This window comes from Gobio gobio, assembly GCF_949357685.1.
Source record: "Gobio gobio genome assembly, chromosome: 4".
NCBI lineage: Eukaryota > Metazoa > Chordata > Actinopteri > Cypriniformes > Gobionidae > Gobio > Gobio gobio.
In genome coordinates, this window is record NC_137100.1 from 10,103,525 (window position 1) to 10,119,242 (window position 15,718).

Below are 15,718 nucleotides of genomic sequence, written 5' to 3' on the forward strand. Positions count from 1 at the left end.
AATAAGGTTTTGGTCATATTCACCTCTACAATTTAGGATGGATAGAAAAGTATATTTTATTAATAAATTCTAATGTTGATCTATCTTAGTGCAAGTGTCTCAGACAGCCACCAAGCTAACAGTAAAAAAACTAACATTCCTCACACTCACACAAATGTAGTTTAATATGATCGTTTAGAGGAAATAAAACAGCTCTGTAACATTACATTTTTGATTTTATAAATACATGTCAATAAATATATATCAAGAAATTTTGTGAGACACTATTACTGTAGTTCTATTACTCTAATCTTGATTTGTGTACTCTGTTTATTAAATGTTGGTTGACATAATTTTTCTTTTCTTCATAGAATTACTTAAGGCAGTGCCGCAAGCTCGACCAATGAAGTGGAGCTGCAAGTTCTGCCATTTCACAACAACCAATCAACGCATTTTCATAAGGCACTACAAGGTGAAGCACTGCCATCACGCAAGTAATTGTCCACTTCCCTGCATCTATAAAGACTGTGTGTGTTCATTTAGAACTGAGTTTGCTCTAAAAAAAACATTTGGCCAGGAACCATAAACAATCTGTCCGACTCTCTGCTGCGGCATTCACGTTGAACTGTATAATTTGTCCAGCATAATTTTTGTTGCAAATATTGAAGTTAATTTGTTAATGCAGAAGTATTCAAAGGATTAGTTCACCCAAAAATGAATATTGCCCCATGATTTTCCCCCATTTACTCACCCTCAAGTCATCCTAGGTGTATATGACAATCTTCTTTCAGACGAACACAATCAGAGTTGTATTAAAAAACACCCTGATGCTTCCGGACTTTATAATGGCAGTTAATTACAACCATCAGTTATAAGCTTAAAAAAGTAAATACATCCATCAACTGCTCCACACGGCTCTGGTGGGTTAATAAAGGCCTTCAGAAGCAAAGCGATGAGTTTTGTATAAGAAAAATATCCATATTTAATAACTAGCTTCCGGCCAAACAAACATATTTACATTTACTCTTTATGCATTTGGCAGACGCTTTTTATCCAAAGCGACTTACATTGCATTCAAGGTACACATTTTACATTTAATCAGTTCTTGCTTTCCCTGGGAATCGAACCCATGACCTTGGCGTTGCTAGCACCATGCTCTACTGTTTGAGCTACAGGAAAACATATGGATTTGACTTAAGTCTAAAGCGCAACTTATGCGAGTAATGCGACATACTGCTGATATTTAGTCTACGCCATAACGCACTACGCTACTTCCGACGTCACAAATTGCATAAGTTTTATGTGCAAGTAGAATTAATTATGGATATTTTTCTTACACAAACGCATCGCTTTGCTTTAGAAGGCCTTTATTAACCCCCGAGCCGTGTGGAGCACTTTTATGAGCTTATAACTGTTGGTTGCAGTTCACTGCCATTATAAAGCTTGTAAGCATCAGAGTGTTTATTAATATAACTCTGATTGTGTTCGTCTGAAAGAAAAATGTCATATACCCCTAGGATGACTTATTTATTTATTTATTTATTTATTTATAGTTTATTTAATAGGGACAGATACAGTAAACATAGATTATCTTCATGACTTGAGTAAATCATGAGGTAATCTTCATTTTAAAGTGATCTAATCATTTAAAATATTGTAGCTTGATTGTAACTTTTTATACCCTTGCTTCATTTAGTGTACAGTACTATGAATATGCAAAATTCCTCCATTTATTCACAGTGTATAGTATTTGACTTAATTCTATCAGTTTAAAGGAATAGTTCATCCAAAAATTAATGTTCTGCCAATAATTACTCACTCTCATGTCGTTCCAAACCTGCAAGACCTTTTTCGGAACACAAATTAAGATATTTGGATTGAAATCCACAACCTTTCAGACCCTTCATAGACAGCAATGTAATTAGCAAGTTTCAAGGCCCAGAAAGGTATTATGGACATCTATAAAATAGTCTGTGTGGCATCAGTGGTTCAACCGTAACTTAATGAAGCTACAAGAATACTGTATGTGTGAAAATAAAACAAAAATATTGACTTTATTCAACCATTTCTTCTTTTCCGTGTCAGACGACGTGCGCTCACAAGAGTACCACAAAATGAAGTAGAACCCAGATGTGCTGCACCTTGTTTACAAGCAGAGGAATGTACACACATGCGTTGTGGCACTCTTGTATCTGTGTGTCTAAGACTGATATGGAAGAGCAAACATTTTTGAACAGAGTCATTATTTTTGTTTTCTTTGCGCACAAAAATTATTCTTGTGGCTTCACAACATTACACTTGAACTACTGGTGTCACATGGACTCAATTAACGATGTCCTTAGTACCTTTATGGGCCTTGAATGTAGTAGTTCGTAGTTGGGTCAGAAAGCTCTCTGCTTTCATCAAAAATATCTTAATTTGTGTCCTGAAGAAGAACGAAGGAAAAACACTGAAACTGGCTTCAATGAAACAGGTCTCAGATCAGTAAATCAACTTCTAACAACAGTTATAAGTAAACATTTTTTTCTTTAGGGGGAGGCATCAAATCAACGAAAGAGGGTTGCAGTACTGCAGGGGCTGCCATGGTTCATGCGTGAAAATCCATCACAATTCATAAAGATCTGTGAGGTATGTGGAAAGTAAGGAGGCACGCTGGAGGCAGTTGAGTAGTTGAAGTTAATGTATTATTTCTAAGTATGTGGATGGAGAATGTGTGAAAAATATACAAAAATATATGATTTGTTGACTTATGGTAATTAAGATTTGGTGTACTAATGTTGTGTTAAAGTCTTTGAATGTGAAAGCACATTTTGAAGTTTGTCATTTTTTAATACAGCACACAGATTCTGAGGAACATGATCAGGGGCATGACTCTTGGAATCATCACAGTGGTGGAAGATGTGACGGATCCCATTCCCTGCAACCCCAGTGATGTGTCCCTTGTCATCGAGGAAGCAGTTGTTCTGCGAGGACTTGGTGACGTACCAAATGCGTATATGAATATGATGGGATTGCTTTATGCTCTCAACATAAACTACCCAAAAAACCTCAGATACACTTTTGAGGTGATTCAGAGGCTGTTGATGGACATTGGAGCACCTGCAGTGCAAGAGTGCACTCCCTTAAAAATACACTGTTGAATCGAAGATGTTGTGGAGGTAAGGTGTTATGTTTTTCTACCAAGAGCCTGTGTTTGCATTTTACAGTTCTCTGCATCAATGGCCTGACATCCATTTTCATTGTTTTTTCAAGATGTTATGCGTTTTAAAGTTATTTTACAGTTAAAGGGGTATTATTAATGTGAAAAGTGTTAGTTTACCGAAAAAAAAAGTTTTTGTTAATCCTTGAATTATAAAGGAAGATATTTTTAATGAAATCTGTGAGCTTTCTGTCCCTTCTTTGACAGTCTATGGAACTAGCACATTCAAGGTCTGCAAAGATAGTAAAAAAATATCTTAAAGTAATCCAAGTGACTCCGGTGGTTTATATATTTACATGCAACAGTGTCTGCATTCGCGTACACACAAGAAGCATGTGCTGTTATGCTCTTGTTAACATGCAATGAAACACTCACAATGCTTAATAAAACTGAGGTTAAACCACTGAAATCACTTAGATTACTTTAAGTATGTCTTTTCAGTACCTTGAATGTGCTAGTTGCGTAGGCTGTTAAAGAAGGGACAGAAAGCTCACAGATTTCATTAAACATATTTAAAAAAATTTTCCAACAAAAGAAAACCTTAAAGGGTTAGTTCACCCAAAAATGAAAATTCTGTCATTAATTACTCACCCTCATGTCGTTCGAGACCCGTAAGTCCTCCGTTCATATTCGGAACACAAATGAAGATATTTTAGTGTAAAGCTGATGCTGAGAAAGGCTTCAGATAGGCCTCCATTAGCATTCAGTACATTTACACTCTCAAGACCCATAAAAGGCACTAAAAACATCGTTACAAAGTCCATCTCACCACAGTGACTCTACAATAATCTTACGATGCGACGACAATAGTTTTTGTGCGCAAAAAAAATCAAAATAACACCTTTATCCAACTTGTTACTGCCTTCCGTGTGTGTCTCCACGACGCATGCGCGAGAATATGACGCAGATCCGGCGTTCGGACAGATGACCCAGAAGCGATTTGTTTACAATCAGAGGAAGACGCGCGTGTCTCAGCTGTTGAATTCTACATTGATCGTGCTTTAGGTCTCGGCGTAGTTCTCAAAATGGGGCTAAAGTGTGCATTTCATGGATTCCCAAACGCCGGCGCTACGTCATATTCTCGCGCATGCGTCGTGGAGACACACACGGAAGGCAATAACAAGCTGGATAAAGGTGTTATTTTGATTTTTTTTTTGCGCACAAAAACTATTGTCGTCGCATCGTAAGATTATTGTAGAGTCACTGTGGTGAGATGGACTTTGTAACGACATTTTAAGTGCCTTTTATGGGTCTTGGGAGTGTAAATGTACTGAATGCCAATGGAGGCCAATCTGAAGCCTTTCTCAGCCATCAGCTTTCAACTAAAATATCTTCATTTGTGTTCCGAATATGAACGGAGGTCTTACGGGTGTCGAACGACATAAACTCACCCTTATGTCGTTCGACACCCGTAAGACCTCCGTTCAAAGGGTTCCTTTGAATGGATCCTTTAAAGGGTTAGTTCACCCAAAAATGAAAATTCTGTCATTAATGACTCACCCTAATGTCGTTCCAAACCCGTAAGACCTCCGTTCATCTCCGGAACACAGTTTAAGATATTTTCGATTTAGTCCGAGAGCTTTCTGTCCTTCCATTGAAAGTGTATGCACACTCTACAGTCCGTGTCCAGAAAGGTAAGAAGAAAGGTATGAAAAACATCATCAAAGTAGTCCATGTGACATCAGTGGGTTAGTTAGACTCTTTTGAAGCATCGGCCATACATTTTAGTCCAAAAATAACAAAAACTATGACTTTATCCAGCATTGTCTTCTCTTCCGCGTTTGTTTGAATCCGCGTTCACGAGTCCACAGCGTCTTACGTCAGCAGCGGGATTCAATATGTCAAAATGTATTGCCGATGCTTCAAAAGAGTCTAACTAACCCACTGATGTCACATGGACTACTTTGATGATGTTTTTCATACCTTTCTTCTTACCTTTCTGGACACGGACTGTAGAGTGTGCATACACTTTCAATGGAAGGACAGAAAGTTCTCGAAAATATCTTAAACTGTGTTCTGGAGATGAACGGAGGTCTTATGGGTTTGGAACGACATTAGGGTGAGTCATTAATGACAGAATTTTCATTTTTGGGGGAACTAACCCTTTAAGCCAGTTTTTGGATGACATAAGGGTGAATAATGGTATTTGAATTTTTGTGTGAACTGACACTTAATGTTTTTTTTCACATGAATAACCTACGCATTCCATTCATTCAAATAAATGTTCACCTTTAAAACGCAATTGCAATATTATTGAATTTTATTTGACAGATTCATTATTTGTTTTATTTGAGAGAAAAAAATGTCTGTAATTTATTTCTCTCATTTCTATATTCTAGTTTTTAGTTTGTATTTACAAATATTCAGAAAATTCATTTTTCTGTTTCATTCTGTTTTTTTATTTTATTTTATTCTAATCCTTTGAATATGTTAATGTTGTCCATGTATTGATTTGTAAGGGACAATAAAATATAAAATATGTTTATATGGAAAATGTGTTTGTTTATTTATTTGGTTGAATGAGCTATTACAAGTTGAGAAAATATACCAAATTAAGTTCAATGAACAAAAAGTTTAGTACAGATAACTTGAAAATGTAAGTTTTCATATTTCAACTAAACTTTGCAAGTACAAGTTACTTGAAATAAGTTGTTGGGTCAACTATTTTACCTATATCAACTAAACTTTTTAAGTTGAAAATACTTTGTAGATTAAGTTAATAAAACTTAACTGAGTCAAAGCAAAAAGATAACTAAAAAATGTAAGTTGAGTGAACAAATTTTTTTTTACAGTGTACGCTGCTTATCGGTTGAGAGGTCTGCTGTATAGTCTGTAATAAAAAAAAGTTGGTAATTTCTTAATTTTCAACTTTTTAGAGATTCAATTCATACAGAGATTTTACACTGTGCAGTGCTCATATTGTTGGAGCAGGTATTGAACATTTAAAGAGTAAACAATTTATTTGATGGTAATTACTGTCATGTCAGTTATTTACTTTCTAAACCTTTCTACAATTCCAGACACACACACACACACACCACACACACACCACACACACCACACACCACACACACCACACACACCACACACACCACACACACCACACACACCACACACACCACACACACCACACACACCACACACACACACACACACACATACACGTCTATATTACCAACAGGGGACCATCACTCCACACTGACCAAGAGGGGACCTGTGTTTCTAGTCATTTTGAAGAAACAAAACTTAGATACAAAATTTTGTTTTAAGGTCTTTTTTCATAATATAACTTCAAATAAGCATTTATTTTTTTATTTTTAAACATGCCAAGAGGGGACCTGACCGATGTCTACCTATCCAACAGGGGACCTCCATAGCCTGCAATGGAGCTGTGTGTGTGAAAGGGAAGAGAGCTGGCAGTCAAGTCTGTCTTCATTATTTAATATATATATATAATTATAATTATATAATGTTCACACAGGCATCAGGGAACACAATGAGCACACAACGGAGAAAAAGCCATGTTGTGGACATTACAGAAAAGAATTTAAGAAATAAAAAAAATCTTAAAATTAAGAGTTATCTTTAAGAAATTCATTCTCTGTTGTGTCTTCATACTTACAGTATATGATCCGTCCACATCTCTCATTTAAGCTTATTTTCAAGAACACCAACACTGTAAAAAAAAATCAGGTCTCCAATTGAAAATTTTCTAGTGACCGATCACATCTAAATTTTTTAGTTGGCCAAATTGAATTTCTTGAATTTTAACTGAATTAAAGTGCATCAATTTACAGAAAATTTTCAATTGGAGACCCACATTTTTTTTACAGTAAAGGTATTTCAATGTGTGACTTATTTTTGAATAAAACATAGTTTCTGCTCTCTAAAATCCCAAATAATGTCCTTTGTTTTTGAGATTTTTAGAGTGAGATTTGATTTCTTGCACCAATAAAAAATATATATATATATAGGACTGGACAAGCAGAAATTGTTCTTTAAGGTAATAATCACAGGTCATCACTTTATATAGTAAATAATGATTATGTTAAACACAATGACTCGGTCCCCTGTTAGATAGTAAATCACGACACCAGTGTGTTTAATTTTTCATTTCTTGCCATAAACACACTGTAGATATTTAGAGTTTTTATAGCAATAACTGAGTTTTAAGAGTTAAATCAAGCAGAAATATTTCTCTAATGTATTAATTGCAGATCATCTTTGAATAATGATTATGTTAAACACAATGACTCTGTCCCCTGTTAGATAGTAAATCACGACACCAGTGTGTTTGCGTTGTCATTTCTTGCCATCATAAACACACTGTGGAGATTTAGAGTTTTTATAGCAATAACTGAGTTTTAAGAGTTAAATCAAGCAGAAATAGTTCTCTAATGTATAAATTGCAGATCATCTTTGAATAATGATTATGTTAAACACAATGACTCGGTCCACTGTTAGATAGTAAATCACGACACCAGTGTGTTTGCGTTGTCATTTCTTGCCATCATAAACACACTGTGGAGATTTAGAGTTTTTATAGCAATAACTGAGTTTTAAGAGTTAAATCAAGCAGAAATAGTTCTCTAATGTATAAATTTCAGATCCTCTTTGAATAATGATTATGTTAAACACAATGACTCGGTCCCCTGTGAGATAGTAAATCACGACACCAGTGTGTTTGCGTTGTCATTTCTTGCCATAAACACACTGTAGAGATTTCGAGTTTTTATAGCAATAACTGAGTTTTAAGAGTTAAATCAAGCAGAAATATTTCTATAATGTATTAATTGCAGATCCTCTTTGAATAATGATTATGTTAAACACAATGACTCGGTCCCCTGTTAGATAGTAAATCACGACACCAGTGTGTTTGCGTTGTCATTTCTTCATCTCAAACACACTGTGGAGATTTAGAGTTTTTATAGCAATAACTGAGTTTTAAGAGTTAAATCAAGCAGAAATATTTCTCTAATGTATTAATTGCAGATCCTCTTTGAATAATGATTATGTTAAACACAATGACTCGGTCCCCTGTTAGATAGTAAATCATGACACCAGTGTGTTTAATTTGTCATTTCTTGCCATCATAAACACACTGTAGAGATTTAGAGTTTTTATAGCAATAACTGAGTTTTAAGAGTTAAATCAAGCAGAAATATTTCTCTAATGTATTAATTGCAGATCATCTTTGAATAATGATTATGTTAAACACAATGACTCGGTCCCCTGTTAGATAGTAAATCACGACACCAGTGTGTTTGCGTTGTCATTTCTTCATCTCAAACACACTGTAGATATTCACTGTATATATTGAGATAACTCAATTTTATGGTGACTTGCATTAAAATGTTTATCCGTCTCAATTAAATTATGTGAACTGAATGACTTTTAACATTGACACTTTAGTTATTTAACCAACTGATGATTTTCAAGTCAGCAATCAACACACAACTGAGTTTTGACCTCCAAAATCTTATTATAGTGTATTTTTATGGTAAGTATTGGTGTTTTATGTTTTAAATCAAGCAGAAATCACTCTTTAAGGAAACAATTGCAGGTCACACTTTATACAGTGAACATGATTTCCTTAAATTGACTTAAGTCCCCTGTTGGATGGTAAAACACGACACCTGTTTGATTGCTTTGCCATTTCTTGCCATCACAAACACACTGTAGAGATTTTGAAGGTCAGAACTAAATTTTTTGGTGACTTGCATGAAAATCTTCATCCGTCTCAATTAAATTATGTGAACTGAATGTCTTTTAACATTGACACTTTAGTCGAAGATTTTCAACTCAACAATCAACACACAACTGAGTTTTGACCTCCAAAATCATTATACAGTGTATATTAAATTTAAATAAAAAATATAAAATTTATTTACAAAACAGTTTGACTCAAGTTTGACTCTCTACTGCTTATTCATTATTGTTTATGTTACATGGTCCATGTTTACATTACAGTATAAAATTGTTCCTAAGTTTTCCCCTTTTATATAGATGGTAATGACTAAATATCCTCGCACACCGAAATTTTCACACGTTAAAAAAAAGATCAAGCACGTTTACACACAGCCTCTGAAACTTTCCTTCCTTCATCATAAAAAAAAATCTGATCAGGTTCAGTTTTCTGCATTTTTCGCATCCATAGCAAGCATTTAAAGAGGGGTTTCAAATTTCTGTGTTATTCATTTTTGTGTTAAAATTTTGAACATAAGTTGAACAGTTTAAAAAAGAAAGTGTGAACCTTCAAATTAGCCATTATAGTTCATAAAGTTTTGCTGGCGTTTGTATCTAATTGAGAAAAGAATGAATGTAAATTGAAAGATGTCGTCATTGAACGCATTTTGTGCCAAAGCAAATAAATGATCCACAGTTTAGCCACATAGGCTGATGTGATCCCTGAGTGAAGAGTTTTGAAAAAGTGATGAGTATTCAGAAATGTGTCCTAGCAGATGTTTAAAAAACCCTGTAATATCACTATAAGTAAGGGATCACTGTATAATATCAGTCTTTAAATGTGAGATATTTAAAGTGAACCTAAAGTATACTTGCAATAGTGTGATTTTAGCACAATTAAATATACTTAATGGATGTTTCGCAAAAGCGTTGTTTAGTGATATTGCGTCCTTGTGTTTCTGCTGTACGTCATCAGCAACTGTCTAAGTTCAATTACAATACTCAAGAACACATGTACAGAGGATGCACAAAAGTACCCGGATGTTATAAGATATATGAGTATAAATAACTCCATACAGATCTATTGTTTTACAAAAATAATCTATTGTTTACAAAAGGAGAAAACGTGTGTACTTTAATGAAAACTTGGACCATGTGACATAAACTGAAGTTAACAGCAAAAAAATATACTATAATGCTGACTGTTGTTAGTGTTTTTTGTTGTATGAGTTAAAAGTGTATATGTTGGGTGAATCCTCATTGTGTTCTGGAAGAATGAGTTGATTTAAGACATCAATGAAGTGTTTTGGTAGTTTTAGCACATTTTGAACGTGAAATTAACTGCTTTGCTTTGAAAGGTGTCCTAGCGATTGTAGCTGAGAGATAGACGTCAAACAGACTCAAACAAAGACCCAGAATTCTGTGGTGTTACAGCACTGTGGCTGCTGTAAATGGCTGCTGTACGGTTTCTTTATGAAATAACAGGCACAATGGCAAAGATATTTCTGCAAAAACTCCAAAGTAATGTTCGGTTGCAGTGAGAAAGTCACAAGAGACAACTAAAAAAACTCATGCGTGTATTTAGCCTAGTGTAGATCTGTTTGCTTACACATCCCCCCAAACTCCATTTACATATGAATACAGGAAAGGCCAAAGCCATTGTCTCACAGGTGAGGAACAGGCCTAACAGAGCTGTTACACCCATGTCACAGACACAAACTTCTCATCCAAACTAGAGAAAACGCTGGGATTTACCTGGGAAAATTAAATCAATGTACACTTTTTCCAATCCCTACGACACATTTTTCAATACTTGGGTCACTTTTTTAAAACTCTTCACACACTTTTTCACACAAATTCACACAACTGAATTTCAGCTTGGCACAGCAGTTATTTTAGTGTTCAAAATGCACTAAAACTACCAAAAAGGACCCAACAAACACACTTTTTCAATCATAAAACACAGACCTAAAACACATGATCATTACACAATGTTTTCTTCTGTAAAATTTTCTTTTCAAAAAAAGACTTACACTATAATTCACTGCAGTTTATGTTACATGGTCCTTGGTCCAGTACAGTATAACATTATTCCTAAATTTTTCCCTTTTGAATGGATGGCAATGCAATTTAAAAACTAACACCAGCTAAAGCAGGAATTATACTGAAATATAAAATCTTAAAATCCAAAGGGACCCACTTTATATTAGGTGGCCTTAACTACTATGTACTAACATTTTAATTATCCATTTGATACAATGCACTTATTGTGTACATACATGTCTTTACATTGTACTTACATTTTTAAATATACCTGCATGTAATTACATCTGTAATTAATTTATGTAGTTACATTTGTAATTACACTGTTGACACTTCCCTTACATCTAACCCTACCTTTAAACTTACCAATACAACCACACCTGACCCTACCCGTATCCCACCTCAATATCAGCAAAAGTGTTTTGCAATACAATATGAACACAATAAGTACATTGTACCTATTTAAGTACATAGTAGTTAAGGCCCCCTAATATAAAGTGGGGCCATCTAAAGTCATAATTTATCATTGATTTGGCATAAAATACATTCAATGGCGACATCTTTCGATTTATAAGAATTATTTTCTTACTTCAACACAAACACCACCAAAACATTATGAACTGTATAGGCCAATTTGAAAATTTTTTGATTCTCTTTTCAAAACTCCCTAACTTATGTTCAAAACTTAACTAAAATTAATTAAAAAAAAACAAAACAATTTGCTACATTTAGGCAGTATTACCATATTGAAATATTGGGTGATTCTTTTGAATCCTCAGAATCCTTTTTGGTAGTTTTAGTGCATTTTGAACACTAAAATAACTGCTGTGCCAAGCTGAAATTCAGTTGTGTGAATTTGTGTGAAAAAGTGTGAGAAGAGTTTTAAAAAAGTGACCCAAGTATTGAAAAATGTGTCGTAGGGATTGGAAAAAGTGTACATTGATTTAATTTTCCCAGGTAAATCCCAGCGTTTTCTCTAGTTTGGATGAGAAGTTTGTGTCTGTGACATGGGTGTAACAGCTCTGTTAGGCCTGTTCCTCACCTGTGAGACAATGGCTTTGGCCTTTCCTGTATTCATATGTAAATGGAGTTTGGGGGGATGTGTAAGCAAACAGATCTACACTAGGCTAAATACACGCATGAGTTTTTTTAGTTGTCTCTTGTGACTTTCTCACTGCAACCGAACATTACTTTGGAGTTTTTGCAGAAATATCTTTGCCATTGTGCCTGTTATTTCATAAAGAAACCGTACAGCAGCCATTTACAGCAGCCACAGTGCTGTAACACCACAGAATTCTGGGTCTTTGTTTGAGTCTGTTTGACGTCTATCTCTTAGCTACAATCGCTAGGACACCTTTCAAAGCAAAGCAGTTAATTTCACGTTCAAAATGTGCTAAAACTACCAAAACACTTCATTGATGTCTTAAATCAACTCATTCTTCCAGAACACAATGAGGATTCACCCAACATATACACTTTTAACTCATACAACAAAAAACACTAACAACAGTCAGCATTATAGTATATTTTTTTGCTGTTAACTTCAGTTTATGTCACATGGTCCAAGTTTTCATTAAAGTACACACGTTTTCTCCTTTTGTAAACAATAGATTATTTTTGTAAAACAATAGATCTGTATGGAGTTATTTATACTCATATATCTTATAACATCCGGGTACTTTTGTGCATCCTCTGTACATGTGTTCTTGAGTATTGTAATTGAACTTAGACAGTTGCTGATGACGTACAGCAGAAACACAAGGACGCAATATCACTAAACAACGCTTTTGCGAAACATCCATTAAGTATATTTAATTGTGCTAAAATCACACTATTGCAAGTATACTTTAGGTTCACTTTAAATATCTCACATTTAAAGACTGATATTATACAGTGATCCCTTACTTATAGTGATATTACAGGGTTTTTTAAACATCTGCTAGGACACATTTCTGAATACTCATCACTTTTTCAAAACTCTTCACTCAGGGATCACATCAGCCTATGTGGCTAAACTGTGGATCATTTATTTGCTTTGGCACAAAATGCGTTCAATGACGACATCTTTCAATTTACATTCATTCTTTTCTCAATTAGATACAAACGCCAGCAAAACTTTATGAACTATAATGGCTAATTTGAAGGTTCACACTTTCTTTTTTAAACTGTTCAACTTATGTTCAAAATTTTAACACAAAAATGAATAACACAGAAATTTGAAACCCCTCTTTAAATGCTTGCTATGGATGCGAAAAATGCAGAAAACTGAACCTGATCAGATTTTTTTTTATGATGAAGGAAGGAAAGTTTCAGAGGCTGTGTGTAAACGTGCTTGATCTTTTTTTTAACGTGTGAAAATTTCGGTGTGCGAGGATATTTAGTCATTACCATCTATATAAAAGGGGAAAACTTAGGAACAATTTTATACTGTAATGTAAACATGGACCATGTAACATAAACAATAATGAATAAGCAGTAGAGAGTCAAACTTGAGTCAAACTGTTTTGTAAATAAATTTTATATTTTTTATTTAAATTTAATATACACTGTATAATGATTTTGGAGGTCAAAACTCAGTTGTGTGTTGATTGTTGAGTTGAAAATCTTCGACTAAAGTGTCAATGTTAAAAGACATTCAGTTCACATAATTTAATTGAGACGGATGAAGATTTTCATGCAAGTCACCAAAAAATTTAGTTCTGACCTTCAAAATCTCTACAGTGTGTTTGTGATGGCAAGAAATGGCAAAGCAATCAAACAGGTGTCGTGTTTTACCATCCAACAGGGGACTTAAGTCAATTTAAGGAAATCATGTTCACTGTATAAAGTGTGACCTGCAATTGTTTCCTTAAAGAGTGATTTCTGCTTGATTTAAAACATAAAACACCAATACTTACCATAAAAATACACTATAATAAGATTTTGGAGGTCAAAACTCAGTTGTGTGTTGATTGCTGACTTGAAAATCATCAGTTGGTTAAATAACTAAAGTGTCAATGTTAAAAGTCATTCAGTTCACATAATTTAATTGAGACGGATAAACATTTTAATGCAAGTCACCATAAAATTGAGTTATCTCAATATATACAGTGAATATCTACAGTGTGTTTGAGATGAAGAAATGACAACGCAAACACACTGGTGTCGTGATTTACTATCTAACAGGGGACCGAGTCATTGTGTTTAACATAATCATTATTCAAAGAGGATCTGCAATTAATACATTAGAGAAATATTTCTGCTTGATTTAACTCTTAAAACTCAGTTATTGCTATAAAAACTCTAAATCTCTACAGTGTGTTTGAGATGAAGAAATGACAACGCAAACACACTGGTGTCGTGATTTACTATCTCACAGGGGACCGAGTCATTGTGTTTAACATAATCATTATTCAAAGAGGATCTGCAATTAATACATTAGAGAAATATTTCTGCTTGATTTAACTCTTAAAACTCAGTTATTGCTATAAAAACTCTAAATATCTACAGTGTGTTTATGGCAAGAAATGACAACGCAAACACACTGGTGTCGTGATTTACTATCTAACAGTGGACCGAGTCATTGTGTTTAACATAATCATTATTCAAAGAGGATCTGCAATTAATACATTAGAGAAATATTTCTGCTTGATTTAACTCTTAAAACTCAGTTATTGCTATAAAAACTCTAAATCTCCACAGTGTGTTTATGATGGCAAGAAATGACAAAGCAAACACACTGGTGTCGTGATTTACTATCTAACAGGGGACCGAGTCATTGTGTTTAACATAATCATTATTCAAAGAGGATCTGCAATTAATACATTATAGAAATATTTCTGCTTGATTTAACTCTTAAAACTCAGTTATTGCTATAAAAACTCTAAATCTCTACAGTGTGTTTATGGCAAGAAATGACAATGCAAACACACTGGTGTCGTGATTTACTATCTAACAGGGGACCGAGTCATTGTGTTTAACATAATCATTATTCAAAGATGATCTGCAATTAATACATTAGAGAAATATTTCTGCTTGATTTAACTCTTAAAACTCAGTTATTGCTATAAAAACTCTAAATCTCTACAGTGTGTTTATGGCAAGAAATGACAACGCAAACACACTGGTGTCGTGATTTACTATCTAACAGGGGACCGAGTCATTGTGTTTAACATAATCATTATTCAAAGAGGATCTGAAATTTATACATTAGAGAACTATTTCTGCTTGATTTAACTCTTAAAACTCAGTTATTGCTATAAAAACTCTAAATCTCCACAGTGTGTTTATGATGGCAAGAAATGACAACGCAAACACACTGGTGTCGTGATTTACTATCTAACAGGGGACCGAGTCATTGTGTAAATCATAAATAAATCAAAAGTGGTTTGTTTAAAAAAACTCATAAATGTATAAGGTGGTAAGGTGGGCCTTTTACACCCCATTTTACATGGGGCAAAAGTCACACATTATTTATACAAATACTTGAGCTAAAATGTTTTTTTTTTAATAATGTCTTAACACTTGTTTAAAAGAATAGTAAAGTTTGTACTATTTTCTGTTTATTTTGATAAATACAATAATATTCAATGAATATAGGCTACTGTCATTAAAATATGTTAAAATAAAAAATACAAAAACAAAACTTCTAATTACATTCTGGTTGTTTAGATTTTTAAATCCTTTTTTCTTGGATTCTGTGTAGAATTTAATTGTAATGTAATGCAAAGTTTGAAACTAGTCAGGGTATCTAGTAAAGAGATGTAATGCTTGTTCCTTTAGTAAGCAGCCTGTTAAACAGCAGAGTCTCTCTGGGACAGCAGGCCATTCAAA

At 34.1% G+C, this 15,718-nt stretch overlaps 1 protein-coding gene across 2 annotated transcripts in view; it reads right to left on the reverse strand.

The window, feature by feature from the left end:
* Nucleotides 1–15,718, reverse strand: part of LOC307126006 (interferon-induced protein with tetratricopeptide repeats 1B-like) — a 57,181-nt gene that overhangs the window by 2,340 nt on the left and 39,123 nt on the right. The window lies entirely within an intron of this gene.